The 21,695-nt window shown below is 36.5% G+C and overlaps 1 protein-coding gene and 1 long non-coding RNA gene across 3 annotated transcripts in view; one reads left to right on the forward strand and one right to left on the reverse strand.

Moving 5' to 3' along the window:
• The window catches only part of HSDL2 (hydroxysteroid dehydrogenase like 2), a 144,955-nt gene that overhangs the window by 57,190 nt on the left and 66,070 nt on the right, over positions 1-21,695 (forward strand). The window lies entirely within an intron of this gene.
• Positions 14,038-15,472, reverse strand: LOC147024615 (uncharacterized). Of its 2 annotated transcripts, XR_015059097.1 has the most exons (4): positions 15,049-15,472; positions 14,770-14,928; positions 14,452-14,509; positions 14,038-14,162 (listed from the first exon to the last, which is right to left on the reverse strand). It is a non-coding gene; the product is annotated as an uncharacterized LOC147024615 (long non-coding RNA). The 2 variants fall into 2 exon arrangements; XR_015059096.1 differs by having other exon boundaries at positions 14,770-15,472.

A 21,695-nucleotide genomic window follows, 5' to 3' on the forward strand; every position in this document is an offset into this window, starting at 1 on the left:
ACCATACTTATAAGCATATGCCTTTGCTCTCAATCCAATAAACTCACTCATTACTTTTCCACCCAACTCATCCTTAAACTTGCCAATAACCTTTTCATTCTTTTTGAAAATAACTCACTCTTCTTACTAAAATTACTTGTATCATATACTCCAATGTTTTTCTTCATATCCTTATAAACATCGTCAGTTTTTATATCTAGAATAAAACTATCGGTGTCCATATACAACAATGAAGCATTTTCACCATACTCTTTCTTTAAATCATTATACAAATAATCATACATCAATATCTTTGATAAATCAAGAACTGCTGTTCCAATATAAATTGGTTTATCCATGACAATACTTTCCTTTTTCATATGAATCGCAGAAAAGTTCTCTGAAAAAACCTCTTCTCTCTCAAAACTTGGTTTATTTATCAATCTAGAAGCTTCTTTCCAAGATGTTGCAAATCTAATGTTTTGCCTGTTTCTAACATTCTCCATTGTCTTTCCAAAGACAGCATTATTCATCAATTTATAGAATTCCCCTTCAAATTTTACTTTTGTATTTGTTCTCATATCTGTATTGAATTTAATATACTTTTTCATCCAAGGACTTTGTTTAAATTTTAAAACTCTATGAATTTTAGCTACTCTCAACCCAGCAGATAAATATTGTCTCAAGTTCCTTTGATGCAAAGCATATCCCTCTTTATCATAGAATGTTGTTAATAACTTTTCTGTTGATTTGCCTTTAATATTAAAACTTTTATGATAATCACTGAACCATTCTTTCTTTGGGGTTTCTTTCTCACATGCAAAAGGAAGGTCTTTATGCTTATTATGAAGATCACTCGGGTACTTCAAATCAACTTCAAAATAATAACCTTCTTCTTTGTCATTCAATTTCTCTTGAGAAGAAATAACAATATTCATCAAAGCCTTTTCATAATCCTTTTCTTCCACCCACTCTAATTTACCATAAGGCAGAGATTGAGACATTGCCCATCCATACAAATTATTAGCATCAAAGTACATCAAATAATTACTATCTTTTTCACTCTCATAATTTGGAAGATATTTATTATTTGCTTTAGCATATCTTTTTGAACATACTTGTGATATTCCACCTCTCTTAGACTTCTCAATCATCAAAAGCATATCTACATCACTGACTAAATCTATATCTTGTTTTATCATTTTCAACATTGCACTCCAAGCTAAACCAGGAGCTGTGAAATAGTGGGCAGGATCTAATCCATAACAATTTTTATTATGACAGAGTGATCTAAAAGCTTCAAACACATCAGCTAACAATAAAACATCTGTTTTTAGATACAAATCATGATATTCTCCAAGGTTCTTTATCTTAAATAATTTCCAAATTTCTTGTGCGTGTTTATATTCCTTATCACTTATCTCTTCTTCATAAAGGTTATTATAGAAACTTTCTTTTGAAGGAAGTTGTGTTTCTTTAAATCTCATAAATGAATCCATATAACCATAAGGATAAATTCCCTTACTTGTAAGAATTTTCTCTTTACTTTGAATTTCATTCCTTGTTTCAATTTCCTCTCTAGTTAGAATTCCCTCTTTAATCAGAATTTCATCTATAATCAGAATTTCCTCTTTAGTTAGAATTTCATTCTTTGTTCGAATTTTCTGTATAATTAGAATTTCATCTTCAGTAAGAATTTCTTCATTCATTTCCTCATTAATTAGAATTTCCTCTTTACTTTGAATTCTCTCTTTAATCTGAATTTCCTCTTTAGTTAGAATTTCCTCTTTTGGAAAGAATGAATTAAGATTTGGAAAAGAGCCCGTGGAGCTTAGATTTGATGCGAGGTTGGCTAGTGGTGTTCCCATAAACTTGTAAGAATCAAGAAACCTTATACGAGTTATAGGTTTTGTGAATATCATTTTTGTAAATGAAATATACTTTTGACTTGTGTTTGTTATGGCAGAAATATTCCCTGGTGTTTTTGAAAGTTCATTTATAAATAGATGTGTATCATAGTTGGCGCTGTTGTGAAGAAAGACTGGAATAAAAGAAGGTAATTTATAATTAAGATTACAACAGGAATGAGCGGGACCTCTATATTTACCAGTAAGATGACAATGATCCCTAACTTTAGACTCCTCAATTTCCTCCTCACAAATATGACAGATATTGTTCTTTCTAAATTCTAATTTTTCTTCTATGGTTAATTTCATCGGTTCATTTGTTTCTTTCATTAATTTAGTTAGTCTTATACAATCCTTTTCTAATCGTTTTACAAACTCTTGTGAAGCATTTTTTCCACTATACTGTTCAAGTTTATTATACTTTTCTCCAACAGATGATTTGATATAATAACAGAAACCACAAGGAATATGTTTTTGATATTTATTTGTATATGGTTCTTTTGGATTAGGAGAAGCAGTATTTATCTTTTTAAGGATACATTCAAAATCAGCGTATATCACAAATGGGTGCATGATAGATTTATTATAATCTTCAAAAGAAATCTTTTCACCAGGTTTAGGCATTGTAATTACAGCCGATTTATGATTACTACAATATTTTGAATGTTGTTCTAATCGTTCTTTTGTATGAAATGAATTAAGACATCGCTTACAAGGATATATTTTGTTTGCTGTTCTGAATACCTGAGAAGAGATTAATCTTGATAAATTATTGATGTATGTGTAATGTGAATTCTTTCCAACACTAAAATATAAAAGATCAATGTGTGTTTCTTCATTTTTATAGTTGTTTGAAATTTTTAATATTTGAACTTTGTTTGTATCCGTTAATCCATATACATTAATAGAAAGATTATTCTTTTTCTCAAATTTAGGAATATCTGTTAGTGGCATTGGGAAATTAAAATCTTTAATGTCCAAGGTATTCTCATATTTCATATATTGTTTTACTCTTTCTGAATTACATTTTGGTGGATGTAAGTGAGCAAGAACAGACCAGAGAAAACATTTATTATCATTATTCTTAATATTAACAACTGCCTTCTTTCGTTTTATTTCTTTTGGTAATTCAATATAAGAAGAAGCTTTAAGAGGGTTTGATTTTAGAATGTGTATATCTAAAAAGATGATTTTTTAATATTGAATCCACTTCCTACCACTGTATTATCAACATCCTCCTCTTGTCTTGATAGTTCTTCATAAACCCCACTATTCAAAAAATCTTGAAATGATGTTATAAAATGAAGATCTGTCCTCATATAAGGAGTTTGTTCTTCATCTTGTCTTTTCATATTCATTTTCACTCCCATATAAAACTTTAAAGTTTTCATTTCTTTTAACGTCTTTTTAATAAATTTTTCAACATCAGGTTTCACTATTTCAATTGATTCAACTATTGATGATGGACCGGGTTCTCCAAATTGAAAAATCCTTATTTTTATATGCCCTTTAAATGCCCCATCAGTGTTTTCAATATAATAGTCTCCCTTTACTTTAAACTCATTTTTCTTGTGTTTTTGTGATTGAAGATGCCTATTATAACTACTCTTCAAAACATCCTTTGAGCAGGTATCACAATGTTTTCTTTCCAACTCAAGAGGGGATATTTTGTGAAATAGATTAAATGTGTGTTTGTTGGTTCGGAGGTGTTTTCTATAATGTTTATATTCGTGATTACAAACATCGCAGTATGTTGTATTCACCATATTTATATAATAAAACTTTGCTTAAACTTAAATTTCCTTGATGAAAATTTCGTTTATTTTACAGGTGTGTCTGTGCTTAAACTAAAATTTTCTTGATGAAAATTTCGTTTATTTTCCAGGTGAATCTGTGCTTAAACTAAAATTTTCTTGGTGAAAATTTCGTTTATTTTACAGGTGAATCTGTGCTTAAACTAAAATTTTCTTGATGAAAATTTCGTTTATTTTACAGGTGAATCTGTGCTTAAACTAAAATTTTCTTGATGAAAATTTCGTTTATTTTACAGGTGAATCTGTGCTTAAAACCATTTTATCCTCCAACTTTTTCACTTAATAAATACAATGTTTCAAGACACAAAAGACAAGTTTCAATCAATCTCTTCATTTGTTAAAGATGCTGAGAAATATGTCAAGGATGTAAAATTGAACAAAGATAAATATAACAACTATTGGATAAAAACAATTATGGTGGATATGATGAGTTCTTCAATTTACTTCAGTGGAAGGGCTTTTAGTATACCTGGAAGAACATCAATTAAGGTATCTCTAACAAAAGTTTCTCCTCTCCTTCTGGCAATATATTCAAAACTAGAAAAAGCAATGAAACAAGAAAAGGTATCAAAAAATAAAAACCTTATGGATGAAGCTTTAGAAAGAAAAGATAAGACCATCTGTAATATGCAAGGAGAAATTTGTATTTTTTTCAACAACCCTAAAGATATAAATCCTGATGAAATAAAGGATGTTAATATATCAGGTGAAATGACATTTCGTTCAATTGTAGTTAAGGATCATTTTAAAATTACCTTTAATATAAAAAATGTAGCAGTTGAATCTGTTAATGAAAAAATGTATATCGATATCGATGGTAATGTTTTTTCTACTAATTAAATGAGCCAATATTCAACTGAAGATTTTGAAGATTATGAGAGTGATTATGATACCGAGAGTTTGCATTCAAACGATAGTTATGGCACCGAGAGTTTGTGTTCAAATGATAGTTATGAAAGTATAGATGATTCTGAAAGTATCGAAGATGATATCGAAGATGAATTTCAGTTTGAGTAAAGTTTTACTTTATAAATATGAATAGTTTACTCGATTTTGAGCCTCTTGAATTCCATGATTCTCCATATGACAAATTTGAGAATTGTCCTGCGTGTGAAAGACGGGGATTAAACACAGAGTCAAAAGCCTATAAACAATGTATATTCTGTGATTATCTTCTAATTAATGATAATCAAAAATATAAAAAGGAAAATAATTCTTTTAGATTTACACCAAAAATGAATTACTTTACAAGATTGATTCGAGAAATGAATGTAAAGTACGAGGGTGAGAACACACCTTTCCTTACAAGGGAAGAAACTGAACGTATTAGAGAAATGTTCAAAGGATTGTTGTTATATCTTATTCATGGATGTGATTTTCAGGGAAATATCAACACAAGATATTGCATAAATAAAATAATGGATTATCTTGAAATTAAACCTGAACTTAGGATAAAATATAGAATTTCGAAAAAAGCCAATAATAAATTAAATAACCTGTTTTCCAAATATATAAATGAATGATTTTTTACCTATTTGGGAAAATAAGATAAAATTTGACAACCATAAAAATCTCCCAAATTCATTAAGATGCCTCATAGTTGGTTCAAGTGGATGTGGAAAAACCTGCTTACTTTTAAAGATGCTCCTCACTCCCAACTTTTTAGATTATGATAATTTAATAATTTTCACAAAGTCGAGTTTTCAACCAGAGTATCAACTACTCTCACAAGGTTTTAATGCTGGTCTTCAAAAAGAAGATATAATCGGTTTATTTAAACTTCAAAAAAACCTAAATGATTTTAACATTGAAGATATAATACAACTATTTTGTGATACACAGAGATGTAAAAAGAAATCAAAACCGATAACTTGTATTCTGAGTGATAAAACGGATGATATACCGTCTCCCCAAGATTTGGATAAATCCAAAAAGAACCTCGTTATCTTTGATGATTGTGTTAATGAGAGAAACCAAACGGTAATGGACAGCGACTACACAAGAGGGAGACATTCTTCTTGTAATTGTATTTATCTGAGTCAATCGTACTTTCAGCTTCCTCGTCGTTCCATCAGAAACAATGCTAATACTTTTATTTTATTCAAGTTAAATTCAATAGATATAAACAATTTTTGGAGAGACAATTGTTCTACATTATGTAGTAAAAAGGAATTTGGGGATTACATGAAACACACGACTGAAAAATATAAATATATTGTTGTGAAACAAGATGAGATATTAAATGATATTTTTCAATAAATAAATGGATGCGAAAGAAAGAGCAAGAAGATTTAGGGAACATCAAGAGTTGGTTTCAAAAGTTGTAAAACAGCAGGAAGACATAAAGAAGAAACGCAGACAGAAACTAACGGGCGAAGAAGCATTTGAAAGAAAACAAGAGAAATTTTGTAAACCACTTTTAAAAACTTCCCAAGAAAAAATGAAAGATGTTTCCACAGTTCCCACAGTAGAATATACTCCTAAAAAACTTCAAATGTTAAAAGATTTCAGTCAAATGACGGAGGAAGAATTAGAGCATATTGGAGAATTAGAATATCATGATGAAGAATTATTTCAACAACTGGAAGAGATTAATCGACCCCCTGATTATATTGTGAATGCTCTTCAAAACAATGAATATTCAGCGGATTCAAAAACCAAAGCAGGACTCATTCCAACAGAACAATCAGCAATATTTCATCTTGTTCAAGAAAAGGTATTGATATTTAATGATGAATTAAGGTTCTTGGGTTCTGCTCAACCCCCTGTTAAACTAACTCCGAGATTAATGTTTCTTCTCACAAAAGATGGAAGACAAGGTTCAACTGTGAGGGATGAATCAAAGTATATTGATAAACCATTGGTATGGAAAATAATGATGATAGAGTATATATTGATCTGCTGAACACTCTAAATTATAAGGTTATTCTTTCTGGTAAAAGTAGGAAGAATGAGAAGGAGAAACACATTATTCAGGCTTTAAGTATCCTTGGTTCAGGTGTTAGTTTTCTTCCAAATGACCCATCGCAATTAGTTAATAGACTGTTATTGTTGTTAGGCAGTAAGAAGGCTGGAAATAACAATTGTTTTAATGAAGCATCAGCCATTTTAGACCAGTTGATGAACATGAAAATAATTAATAAATCTCAATATAAAGACATTTTATCTCATATTAAATAAGATGAGAAGCACAATCCTTAGTTTCAATTTCACAACAAGCGACCACACATCTTCATTCCCATACCCACTACAACTTGACACAACAAAAGAATATGAGGCATCTTTATTGTCCATGGAAACTTATAATACCTTATTTAATATAACAGAGAAAAATGACAAGTTTAGTTATAATCCGGGAAGTGGATACAAAAGCGATAACAGTCTCACCGGAGCATACGAGATTTCTCAAATATCTTCCGAAATTGCTCGTCTTATGAAAGAACAGGGTGATGAACCAAAAAATATTGTTATAAACATTCAAAACATACTTCAAAATCAACGATTAAAGTTAAAAATAACTACAAGGTTGATTTCACAATTGATAATTCATTTAGAGAGTTATTGGGTTTCTCCTCAAAAAAGATTGAAACTAATGGGACGTTTTACAGTGATAATGTCATTCAAATATCCTCAGGAATAAATTCGGTGTTAATTCACTGTGATTTGATTGATGGTGCTTATAATGATGGGAAAAAACAAATACAATATTTTCATTCAGCGCATACTCAACCCCAATTGGTTATAAATTCAATATGGAACCCAAAAATTTGGTTTATCTACCTGTGTCAGGAAAAACCATACACAGAGTAAATTTTAGGATAACCGACCAAGATAATCGTGTGATTTCTTTTAATGGAGAAGTTATATCCATCAGAATTCACCTACGTGAAGTTTTCCAATAAATAAATACGATGGTTATTGTGAGGAAACACGAGTTGGGAAAATATAAAATAATTACAGGGGATGGGATGTTCCTTTCCCCATACTACAAGGGTGAAGGTATGTATCTTGGTAGAGGATACTATAAACCTAAGAGACAAAGGGGTGTTGGACATCAATTTAGAGGAGATGGGATAATTGATACTCTCATGGGTATTGGTTCAACTATTCTTAAACATAAAGATCTAATTGGTTCAACTGCTTCTGCTGTGGGAAATGTAGCAGGTGCCGTAAAGAGTATAAAAGATGCTCAGAAGGAATCTCATAAATTACAAGCAATAAAAGAAATTAAGAAAGGCAAAACTCAGTTGTCCCCCAAGAACGACAGAAAATAATTCAAATACTTGGATCAGGGTTTCAAAAGTTTTAACATCTTTTTCCTAAATAAATACAAGTATGGAAGCAATTGATAGTATCTATGATTTGGATGATACTATTATCATCTCAAACTCCACTAAAAAAGAAGATTACTTCAAGGTAAATGCAATAACTGGAACAGACTGGAATACGAATGGTACAAAAAGTTTTGAAATAAATAATCAACAAACCTATTTGAATCTCTCCGAAAGTTTCTTGTTGTGTAAATTTAAATTCACTAAAGCTGGGAATAATACAAACGCTACACTTGTAAATGATTTCTTCTGGAAAATGTTTGATAGTGTGCGTTTGTATATTGGGACACAAGAAGTTGAAGCGGTTGATTATGTCTCTGCTGTATCTGAAATGATAAAATTTACACTCTATACATTCAGTGATAGAATGGGAAAGGGGTCTGCCGAAGGTTTTATTCCTGATATGTCAACGGGAACAAACACAGACCCTGGATATACTCAAAGGAAAGGAATGTATAATGATGATACAAAAGCAGAAAATAGTTTTACTGTGGCAGTTCCTCTTAAAGGTATATTTGGATTTTGTGATCATGATAAAGTTCTGTATGGTCTTAAAATTAGATTTCAACTACAGAGGAATGATAATGAAAATCGATTGCTTTTTGGTGTTGGTAGTGCTTTTGGTGAACAGAATAAATTTGTAATTGAGGAGATGAGTTGGTATATCAGTGAATATACTCCTAATCTTAAAACAGAAGAGATGTTGAATCGAAGACTTAACTCAAAGAAACCACTCAGTGTATCATACCTCAAAAGAAGATGTCAACACGTTAAACTCAATCAAACTACTTACACGTGGAATTTGGGTGTTCTGGAAGGAAAGCCACGATATCTGTGGATAATTTTTAAAAAGCCAGATGGTGATACTGCGACTGATAAGAATAATGCATTGAGTGATAATGCTAAGGTGAAACAACTTCGCGTTTCTCTAGATGGAACATTTTACCCACGAGATAGATTGGAAATTAATTGGGAAAAAAATGATTTTGCTGAAGCATACAAGTCTTACCAAAAGGTGTGTGAAAGTAATGGAAATAAAGAACCTATTTTGGATATGACAGCATTTAAAAGTTTGTATACAATCTATGCGTTTGACCTGAGCGCTCAAAAGGAAACTATAAAGTCTAATCGAGTGGATACTTCCCTATACATTGAAAGAGGAGAGAGTGAAGAAGTTGATACATATTGTTTGCTTTTGGAAGAAACAGAATTGCAGATTAATACAGATAATGGTGTGATGATTAGTCTCACATAATTTTTTGTTAAATAAATGAGTGGCAAAGTACCAACTGGGGTATATGTTAATCAAATCAATCTTCATAAACTATCATCTTGTGTTCAAAATCAAAAGCCTTGTACGATTAACGTTAATACAATTCAGAGAAAAGGAGCAGTAAGAATTGATGTTTTTCTCACAAGAGAACAGGTTAAAATCTTGAATGACACTGGCTCACTTAAAATTAAAATGACAAAACCAATGTTGAAAAATATTCAATAAGAGAGACGAGTGGAGGATTTCTCCCATTTCTAATTCCTTTATTTGCTGGTTTAAGTGCGGTTGGAGCATTGACGGGTGGTATTTCAACAGCGGTGAAAACTGCCAACGAAAGGAAGGCTCAACTCCAGGCTCAAAAAGAATTGGAAAGACATAACAAAGAGTTGGAGAAACAAATTAGTGGAAGTGGTGTAATTGTAGATTTTGCTGAAAAACTTGAAGGTCTGCCTGATAAAGCGAGATTGTTAGTTGGAGATATGCTTTCTTCTATAGCACAAGCAGGTGTAAAATTAACGAAAAGAGGTAATGGATTATATCTTTCTAATAAATAAATGAGCATTGATGAGTGGTTGAAAGAATTTGGAAAGAATACAACATCAAATTTACAACTTGTCAAATATTGTAAGAAATTAAAAATTCATAATGTGGTTATTTGTATGAGAGATGAATTAACAAATGTGCCAAAACATACAAAGAATATTATTATGAACTTAGAAGATAATAATGGGAACGGTTCTCATTGGGTTTGTATTTTTAATAGTCAAGACAAATATTATTTTGATAGTTTTGGTCTTCCGCCACCTGTTGAAGTCATAAAATTCTTACAGAATGGTGTTTATCAAACATTTCAAGTCCAAGAATTAAATTCCAAGTGTTGTGGTCAATTATGCCTATATGTGTTATTTCAACTCAACAAAAATAAAAAAATTTATGATATTATTTTTAATCTAATATAAATGACTTATGTTGGTAAAGATGGTTCTATCTTTGGTGTATCTCAAGAACTGGATATTGATTTATCAAATTATTACACAAAGGCACAGGCTGAACGACATAAATATAATATAACCAAAAATATTAACATGAAAAATGCTTATAAATTAAAAAATTATCCAACCCCAACTGAAGCGAATGACTTGGTGAGATTAAGTGATTTATCACAATATATATACTTAAATAAAACGGCTGTGTATTCCAAAGATACAGAAGTGTTGATATTATCTCCAGGTCATACAGAATTCACAGTTCGAATTAAAATAAATTTTTATAAAGAAGGGCGTATCGTTTGTATGAGAATAGAACAATGGGGGTATGATATGAATGATTTAGGGTATAATTGGTCATTTAAAATTAACCTCGAAGACCTGGAACAATTAAATCAGTCTCGTAAGGAAGAATATTATCCACTTGGTATCGAGAATGAGTTTTGTGGGGCTACGATTAGTAAACAACAAATAAAAGAATTTAATAAGGGTAAATATAATAATGGTTTTGCCCTTGTTTATCTCATGAAAACAGAAAAAACAGGATTATATATAATAAGTAAGGAAATACAAAATGATTTAACTATGGGAAGATGGGGAGGTGTTTCGTGCCATAATATTATTCTAACATATATTTCTAATACATAAATGACAGCAAGAAGGCTTCAAGAAAATTATCATTTCTGTGTTCAAGCATACCTTCAAGAAAAGGGTATTCGGTATTTTAATAAATATGTTCTACAACATAAGAATGAGGTATTTTCAATCAAAGATTGGCATTATGCTGATGTTGATAAACCGACAACTTTAGATTTAATTAGAATGTTAAATAATGAAAAAATTATAAAGTTAAGAAAAGGTAAGGCTCTTTTAGAAATTCAAAAGAAATTTTATTGGTTTCCTGTTGTAAAAAGAATTATTTTGGATACAGGAATAACAAGAAATCCTGATGAATATATGTATAATATTCTATGGGGTGTAAGCGATTCAAGGATAGTAAGGGATGAGGAAGGAGTTGAAGAAGAGAGGGAAGAGGAGGAAAAGGAGAAGAGAGAGAAGGAGGAGAGGGAGAAGAAAGAGAAGGAGGAAAGAGAGAAGAGAGAGAGGGATGAAAGGGAGAAGAGAGAGAGGGAGGAAAGAGAGAAGAGAGAGAGGGAGGAGAGGGAGGAAAGAGAGTGGATGAATAAATATCAAAATATGAAAACCAGTGAGATTCAAAAAAGAATAGGGGTATTACAGAAAATAACTCAACCCACCGAGGAGGAAAACAAAGAATTGATAAGTCTATTTACAATACTTTCGACAAGACTATTGACATCGAGAAGACATGTATTTTAATTCAAGTTTTTCATTTTTTTTTTTTCTTAAATAAATGGGGGAGAGAGTGAAGGCATTTCTAAGGATTCTTTATGTTTTAAAAATTAAGATTCAAATGTGCATGTTGGAAACTAAAAAGGTTTTTGCACTCTGCAGGAATTTTTCTCATAAATAAATGAGTTATTGTCTCAAATGTAAAAAGAAAACTAATACTAAAAATATTTCATATATTAAAAGTAAAAATAACAGGGTTATACAAAAAGGTATATGTTCGGTGTGTGGTTCAAAAAAAATCAATTTATCTCCCAACACAAACTAGGAGGAGATATACAAAAGTTTTTATCAGGAAGTAAATTTACAACTACTGGAATACCAGGGGAATTACATCTTCCAGGGTATTCTTTCTGTGGTCCAGGCACAAACTTGGATAAAAGATTAGATGAGGCAGACAATCCTAAATCCTGGAGTAAGCCTATCAATAGAGTTGATGAAGTGTGCATGAGACACGATATTGATTATGGGAATACCACAACGTTGGAAGAAAAGCATGAAGCCGATAGAGAAATGTTGTATAATTTGTCTCTGATACAAAATCCAACCTTGAGAGAAAAAGTTGATCGGTTCATTGTGAAGAAGATGATCAGTGCTAAATTGAAACTTGGACTTGGAAATTCAAAAAACTTGTAAGCTCTAATGATGTCATTAAGATTGAAGAGCAATTAGCTGATGAATTACATAAACCAATATTCACAAAGTTTCAGAGAAGGAAAGTTTATTCCAAGGAAGTAGATTATATCTGGTCTGCTGATTTGATTGAACTCAATAATGATAAGGGGTACAAGTATGCTTTAACCGTTATTGATTTGAGGAGTAGATATGTGTGGGTTGTCCCTTTAAAAACAAAACAGGTAATACTCTTATGTTAGCTTTTCAACAGATATTTAATAAAAGTAAGAGAAAACCTAAAAAATTGTGGACTGATGAGGGTAGAGAGTTTTATAACAAGACATTTATGAATTTTCTAAAAAATAACAGTATTACATTATACAGTACCTTTAATGAAGGGAAGGCAGTTGTTGTTGAACGTTTTAATCGTACCTTAAAGAGAGACTATATAAAAAATTCACACAACTCGGTTCACAACAATGGTCATCTTTTATTCAGGATATTGTGGATAAGTATAATGACACGATTCACACGGCAACAAATATGAAACCATCAGAAACATTTACAAAATTAAAATATGAAAAAGAGATTAATGTCAGAAAACCTAAGTTCAAAGTTGGTGATATCGTAAGAATATATAGGTGGAAATCTCATTTTGAAAAAGGTTATACGAAAAGATGGACCAACGAGCTTTTTAAAATTGTTGATGTAATAGATACGGTTCCTTGGACTTATAAGATATATGATTTGGAAGGGAAGAGATTTTAGGTTCATTTTATTCACAGGAATTACAAAAGACAAAGATAAATTGAAATTTTTGACTCCGCCCCTTTTTGGCTCCACCCACACAAGCCCCCGCCCACACAAGCCCCGCCCACACAAACCCCACACAAACCCCACCACACACCCCCACAAGCTCCAATAAATTGAAATTTTTGACTCCGCCCCTTTTTGACTCCGCTCACACACGCCCCTCCCACCGAAGCCCCGCCCACACAAACCCCACACAAACCCCACACAAGCTCCACACAACCTCCACACAAAAACTCCACACAAGCTCCACACAGACACACCCCACACAAGCTCCACCCATATTCATCATATTCACATAATTAGTGATTAGTTAATTAGTTCCCCACACACACAACATGTTTATTTAATTAAAAAATTATCCATCCATCCACACAAGCTCCACTCATCCACCCATCCCCCATCTCTCCACCCATCCATTTATCCACACAAACCTCATCCACATAAGCCTCATCCACATTCACCCCTCCCACACAAGCTCCACCCACATAAACCCCTGCCCATATAAACCCTGCCCACATAAACCCCTCCCACATAAGCCCTGCCTACACAAGCTCCACACAAAACTCCACACACATAAACCCCTCCCACACAAGCTCCACCCACATAAACCCCCGCCCACACAAGCCCCACCCACACAAGCCCCACCCACACACACACCCCGCCCACACAAGCCCCTCCCACACAAGCCCCTCCCACACAAGCCCCCACCGAAGCCCCGCCCACACAAGCCCCGCCCACACAAGCCCCACCCCCCTCATCCCCCTGTGCGCCCCACCTTTGACCCACCACCTCCCTCATCCCATCCCCCACCCTTCCCCACACACACACATGGGGAGGGAGGGATGGGATGAGGGGGTGATGGGTCATTGGGGGAGCGCACCTACCCCCTCCCCCCAACCCCCCCCCCTTTACATCTCTTTTATTCTTTTCTTGTAATTCAGAATCAAGTAATTGTAAACAAAACAAATATAATTTATTAATATTGAAAATATTAAATATTCATTTGCGAGAATGTACAATCTTTCCCAGCAATCTTCTTCAGATGTCTTGTGATTTCGAAACTCAGACACCATATTCTGTTTTGAAACAAAAAGTGGATAATAATTAGGTTCTATAAAGATAATTACATGGTAATATGAATAAGCCTCGTTGACCACTGAATTAACACACCAGGAGCCTGTCATCCTTTCAAGGTCAATAAAATGAATTCCAGTGTACTGACAAAACCACGTCCAAACTAATGATGCAACCAACATAAGGCGACATTCTAAAGAGAGAGTGATATTAATAATAATTCAGAAATATTTACCTCCAGAAAATCATGTGTTGTACGAGTGATATTAATAATAATTCAGAAATATTTACCTCCAGAAAATCATGTGTTGTACAAGATTGCTTCAACAGCTGATGTTGTGCGATAGTGCTGAAAAAAAAAATAATAAGTCAAGGGTATAGATGAAGAGACAGACAGGGAAAGCAACACACACACACACACACACACGCACACACACATACACACACACATAGACACACACACATAGACACACACACACGTGCCTCACCATTGGTTTAATTCATTCGAGATCAGAGACCAGTCATTATAAATCATTGGCCTCTTCAATAAGAGCAGAGAGAGGTAGGTAGAAAGACAGACAGAGAGAGAGGCACACACACGTGTCTCACCATTGGTTTAATTCCTTCGAGATGAGAGGACGTGATAAGACTTCATGCCACTCATTGTAAATGTCTTTCAATTCTCTTCTAAAATCATTGATCTCTTCAATAAGAGTATTAATTTCATGAACCACGTCGTGATATGTAAACTCAATTTCTTCCAATGCCCTGTCAGGGAAAAAATATATATATATATATATATATATATATATATATATCAGAATTATCATGATTTAATTAATAATCATTTGCTTCATCGTTCAAAGAGAAAAGCATACACAAACTTACCAACTCTGTAGTGGGCTGTTGGCTTCATCGGAAGAAATATCGTCCATGCCTCAGTTGTAAAAATGAAAATCCCGTCTGGCAGAAACTTTGTCTGGCGAACCGCTTATAAAGCAACGATGAGGAGATTGCTTAATCATTGGGTGTGGGCACAGGAAATGACAAGCTTCTCTTAATGATCTCATCTGGCCACCGCCCGAGTTGCAAATAATTTTTGGACATAAACCACGCCATAAAAGTTTTGATTCAAATGTTTTCAGTTCGTGTTCTGAGATAAAATATAAACACGAGACCTTGTCTCACAGAATAGTTCCTATTTTTTCACAGCATGACAGTCCAAAACCACTTCCTCATTCACACAGCACGGCCGTGTCAAAAAACACTTCCTCATTTTCACGGCATGAACTGAAAACATTTGAAACAAAACTTTTTTCTGGCATGGTTTATGTACAAAAATGATTTGCAACTCGGGCGGTGGCCAGATGAGATCATTAAGAGAAGTTTATCATTTCGTAATGGCACAAAAGGGGTATCTTAAAAAATATAAAGATTCAAATGTTTTGTTTTTCAATATTTTAGATGGGGATTATTGTGCAAAGAAAATTAAACTATTGAAGGAATTTGAGAATGAACAAATGTTTATAGGTTCAATGAGTGAGCTAAACAATATGCATTGGTTATTTGATAAAGAGTGCCCCGAGGCTTAGACGTTTCAGATATTTCTTTCGAATCACCTTTAACAAATCTTTATCTTGTTGTATGGGTTATTTGATAAAGAGTGCCCCGGGGCTTAGGCGTTTCAGATATTTCTTTAGAATCACCTTTAACAAATCTTTATCTTGTTGTATGGGCTATTTGAATAGAGAGCCCCTAGGTTAAAAGGGGAAATAAAAAAATGACCGTTTTTACAGCCATTTTTCCCTGCTGTGCAGGGGTTTGGCTTTTTCTTGAGGCAATGTTTTATGGCCGGATGCCCTTCCTGACACCAACCCTGGTCGCCTCTTACGACACACAGGGATATGGTACACCTATTCTAACCGGGGCATACACCGGGACCAGTACACTGGCACTCATTTTGCCGAGCTCGGAAGGATGGCAGGCTGAGTCAACCCCCTGGTGTTAATTCAGCAGCCAACAGGATTTGAACTCAGGACCCTGGGATCCCAAGCCACCACCCTAACCACTAAGCCAACACCAGGCTCCAGGTTAAAAGGGGAGACAAATAAATATACCTTGGGCTAAAAAGGGGATTTATTTTTTTAGGGGAAAAAAAAGAAAAATTTCATGGCTGAAAATCCCCCATTCATTTACATGGGGAAAAGTGAGCCAGAACCAGTATTCTTACCCTACTCATGGACTTAGGGTGGCTGGTTCATGGTTTCAGCACCCACAAGCTCATCGCTGGACTTGGTATTCCAACGCTGGCGGTGTGGCAAAGGAGATTGACCATGTCCTCATTGACGGTCGTTGGAGGATGATCCAGAACTGCAGGGTCTACCGGAGTGCTCAGTTCCTCAATACTGACCACAGGCTTGTTGTAGCAACTCTAAAGCTGCACCTTAAATCCTGGAGAATGGTACCATCCCAGCCGAGGCTGGATGTTGCCAAGCTCAGGGATGAGAGAGTAGCTGAGGAGTTTGCGAACAGGCTGAGTGGACACTTGGGGGTCTGGGTGCTTTGGGGGTCCTGAAGAGTTGTGGAGCACCTTCAAGACCACCGTCCTTGATGTTGCCGGTGGATGCCTTGGAGCTCACCGCAGGGCAAAGAAGAATTTTGTCTCTCAAGGGACACTGGATACCATTGACCAGAGTCGCAGGGCCAGGCTGAATGGCAGAGCTGAGCTGTTCAGGGAGCTGAGGCGTAAAACTGTACGTGCACTGAGGGTGGACAAGGAGGCCTATGTGCGAGGAATCTGTGAGGGGGTAGAGCATCACCTGTGGACAGGTGATTCTCGTCCCGCTTACAGGGGAATTCGCGCATTACGTTCATCCAAGCCCATCCCTCGGAGCACTGCAGTTCGAGCAGAGAGTGGTAGGCTCTTGACAGAGGAGTCTGAAGTGAAGGCCCGCTGGGCCGGTTACTTTGAGCGGTTGTACCAGGCTGATCCCCCAACTGTCGAGTTGGACGTCAAGGGTGTTACAATCCCTGTTGCTGACCCTCGAATCAACTGTGGTCCACCTACGCTTGTGGAAACACGGGCTGCGGTGAACCAGTTGAAACGGGGCAAAGCTCCAGGGATCTGTGGCATCCATGCCGAACTTCTCAAGGCTGGTGGAAATGCTGCACTCATGTCGTTGCATGCAGTTTTGTGCTCTGCCTGGAACACAGGCATCATCCCAACTGACTGGAAGAGGGGCCTTGTTGTCCCTCTCTGGAAAGGGAAGGGTGATCGCCAAGACTGCAACAACTACCGAGGGGTGACGCTGCTCTCAGTGCCGGGCAAGGTCTTTGCTCGGATAATTCTCGATAGGGTTCGCCACCATCTGCTTGAGCACCAGCGTCCAGAGCAGTCAGGCTTTACACCAAAGAGGTCAACGATTGACCGTATCCTTGCACTTCGTGTCCTCACCGAACGCAGACGAGAGTTTCGGCAGGGGCTGCTTGCAGCCTATGTTGATCTCTGTAAAGCGTTCGATTCAGTGAATCGGGATGTCCTCTGGAGGATTCTTGGTCTTCGTGGGGTGCCACCAAAACTGATCGATCTGATGTCTGAACTCTACTCTGGTACTGAGAGTGCTGTGAAGTGTGGTGGTACCATCTCTGACTTATTTCCAGTTGTTACTGGAGTTCGTCAGGGATGTGTACTTGCCCCCACACTTTTCAGCACTTGTATGGACTGGATTCTAGGGAGGATGTCGGAGAGATCAAGTTGCGGTGCATCATTTGGGAATGTCAAGATCTCGGACCTTGACTTTGCAGATGATGCAGTCATCTTTGCGGAGACTTTAGACATCCTCTTGGGGGCCCTCGAGGTGCTGAATGAGGAGTCGGAGCCGTTGGGATTACGGGTTTCTTGGGTCAAAACTAAGATCCAGGCTTTCGGTGACATCTTGGATGCTGCTCTCCTGTCTGTGTCTGTTTGTGGTGAGGATGTTGAGGTTGTGGAGAGATTCACTTACCTTGGCAGTGATATTCATGTCTCTGCTGGCTGCGAGTCAGAGGTCAATAGACGTCTGGGTCGGGCCTGGGGAGTCATGGATTCACTGGATCATGGGGTGTGGCGCTGCCGGTACCTGTGCGGGAGGACGAAAGTCCGAGTCTTCAGGTCCTTGGTACTTCCAGTCTTGCTCTATGGGTGCGAGACTTGGACTCTGACCAAGGATCTGAGACGGAGACTTAATTCCTTTGGTACCAGGTCTCTTCGGAGAATCCTTGGCTATCGCTGGTCGGATTTTGTGTCCAACGAGCGGTTGCTGAGAGAGACTCGGATGAGATTTGTTACCTGCATAGTCCGTGAGCGTCAGTTGCGGCTGTATGGACATGTGGCTCGTTTTCCTGACTCTGATCCTGCTCACCAGATTCTCTCAGCGAGGGAGTCTCATGAGTGGAGGAGGCCAGTGGGTCGACCACGTGCCTCATGGTTGCAACAGGTTGACCATCATCTCAAGGAGATGGGGATGGGCCTGGCATCTGCCTGGGGGATGGCCAGACGGAGGCCCCTGGAGTACCGGCGGAAAGTGGACGCAGCGACGTGCTGTTCTGGCACATGCTCCCATACCTGACCTGATTAATCAATTCATTATTACATTTTTCGATAACTTACTTAATTTTCAAAAGGTTACAGATTCGGATGAAACAGTGGTGGTTTAGGTATGTGATTCGCCAAGTGAATAGGAAATTAATTATTTCACGATTTTTATTTATTTATTTTAATTATGCAATTAATTAATTATTGTACACCGCTCCCACCCAATTCCGTCGACATGTGCGACGAGGCAGCATCGCCAGACGACAAAGGCGCCCTGGCAATGTCTCGTGCTGGAGGATTTATTTATTTATTTATTTGGCATGGGGTGGTGTACTTTAAATATACCGCTACTTGTTAATATTATTATTTTGCAATACTGTAATGTTAATGTTATTATTGTAATTATTCGTGTTATTTCTTTTGACATTTGAAGTGGCCTTGGAAAATGCCTTGGAAAAATGCGTCCTTGGTTGCATTGTCAGATGCAATTGTCAGATGGAGTTTTCAAGTTTTATGAGTAAGAAAAATAGGCAATTGTAAAAAACGATTACATTTACATCTATCTATAATTCCAGCAATCTCTGTGTGTGTGTCTGTGTGTGTGTGACCGCTGTTTCTCGACAACCTCTGGTCCGATCCAATTGAAACTTGCCAGGTATATTGCTGGGGACCTGAGAATGTGCCTTTTCAAAGTTTGATATTAATCGGACAAGTGCTTCCCAAGTTATGGCCATTTATTTACCAAACCAATGGGAAGACACGTTGTTGCTTGGGCGTGGCCGATGGGTAGGGAAGCACAGCCACATTCCCCATTACGGGTTACAACGTACGGGCTTCCGGAGAGTGATGACTTCGTGTATTCTAATAATTTCTCGATTTCTTATGCGCATTTATAGATAAACACAATGGCCCAAGTTATGATTGTTTTCATATTAGACGGTGTATAAATTTCGGGAACATCAGAGTGCTGGTATGCTCCGAACCAGGAAGTAAATTTTTTCTCTCTTCTCGTTTTTGTTTTTCCTTGCCAAGACATTGCGAAAAGGTAAAATACGTTGGCGCTAATTGAATAATTGGGTATTAAAAATAAATTGCGAATAATCGTAACTGCGAATAATATCGAACTTCCGGGTCACGCACGTACGGGCACGTGAGAGTGAAGAAACGGCCTGTGTGGTTTATTTATTTATTATTATTATTTTTACGGGCACGTACTAGTATATATAAATTCCAGTAATCTCTGTGTGTGTCTGTCTGTATGTCTGTCTGCGACCGCCGTTTCTCGACGACCGCCGGTCCGATCTGATTGAAACTTACCAGGAATATTGCCGGGGCCCCGCAGATGTGCCTTTTCGAGGTTTGATATCGATCGAACGAGCGGTTCCCAAGTTACGGCCATTTTACTGCTTTTTCAGTGTTGAAAAGGTGTATATATGGCAGCTGAAGGTGTCGTTCCACCTTCTCACCTTATCATGCAAATTTTTTTCCCAAATTATTAATAACCGGACGATCACTGGTCCGATCGGATTGAAACTTGCCAGGAATGTTGCCGGGGACCCGTGGATGTGCCTTTTTGAGGTTTGATATCGATCGGACAAGCGGTTCCCAAGTTACGGCCATTTATCTGTCGACCAATGACAGGACACGGTGCTATGACATCACGAATGACGTCACAATTAATGTTTGTTTATTTATTTATTATTTTTATTTTATTTGCACGATTGACAGTCCGATCTGATTGAAACTTGCCAGGAATATTGCTGGGGACCCGCTGATGTGCCTTTTCAAGGTTTGATATTCATTGGACAAGCGGTTCACAAGTTACGACCATTTATCTGTCGACCAATGACAAGACACGGTGCTATGACGTCACAAATGACGTCACAATTAATGTTTATTTATTTAATATTTAATTATTTATTTGCACGATTGACGGTCCGATATGATTGAAACTTGCCAGGAATATTGCTGGGGACCCGCGGATGTGCCTTTTCGAGGTTTCATATTAATCGGAAGAGCAGTTCCCAAGTTACGGCCATTTATCTGTCGACCAATATCTGCGAGAGGGGGACGGGAGAGGGGGGATGAGAGTGGGGGCAAGAGAGGAGGGGGAAGAGAGGAAGGGCGAGACTAGGGGGATATAGGGGGCAAGAGAGGGGAGAGAGAGAGGGGAGGCGAGAGAGGGGGGTGAGAGAGGAGGGGTGAGAGAGGGGGGCGAGAGAGGGGGTGAGAGTGGGGGGGCAAGAGGGGCGAGAGAGAGCGGTGAGAGAGAGGGCTGCACATACTGGCACTCACCTACGGGCACGCACCTACGGGCCGCACTAGTTATTTAAATAACCAGAGTGGTGTCAAAGCCACCCAATGCTCGACTGTTTATACATTTATCGTTTTTAAAAGACAAGTCTAATAATATTTTTTATAAAGCATTGAAGTGAAGTCTGATCCAAATAATTTTAAAGCAATATATGTATTTGTATATTGTAATCAGTAAAAAATAGTGTGGTAGATAAAAACATTAGAAAGGCAATAACTTGCACCAAAAACTTTAACATTTTCACGCTCACGCTGATGCTGACGCTCAAAGACTAGTCTAACCAGAGAGTTGGTGTCAAAGCCACCCAATGCTCGCCTGTTTATACATTTATCGTTTTTAAAACACTAGTCTAATAATATTTTTTATAAAGCATTGAAGTGAAGTCTGATCCAAATAATTTTAAAGCAATATATGTATTTGCATATTGTAATCAGTAAACCAGAGTTGGTGTCAAAGCCACCCAATGCTCGCCTGTTTATACATTTATCGTTTTTAAAACACAAGTCTAATAATATTTTTTTATAAAGCATTGCAGTGAAGTCTGATCCAAATAATTTTAAAGCAATATATGTATTTGTATATTGTAATCAGTAAAAAATAGTGTGATAGATAAAAACATTAGAAAGGAAATAACTTGCACCAAAAACT

Source organism: Eptatretus burgeri, chromosome 6 (genome assembly GCF_056783735.1).
Source record: "Eptatretus burgeri isolate ZD-2024b chromosome 6, Ebu_testis_v1, whole genome shotgun sequence".
NCBI classification, from domain to species: Eukaryota; Metazoa; Chordata; class Myxini; order Myxiniformes; family Myxinidae; genus Eptatretus; species Eptatretus burgeri.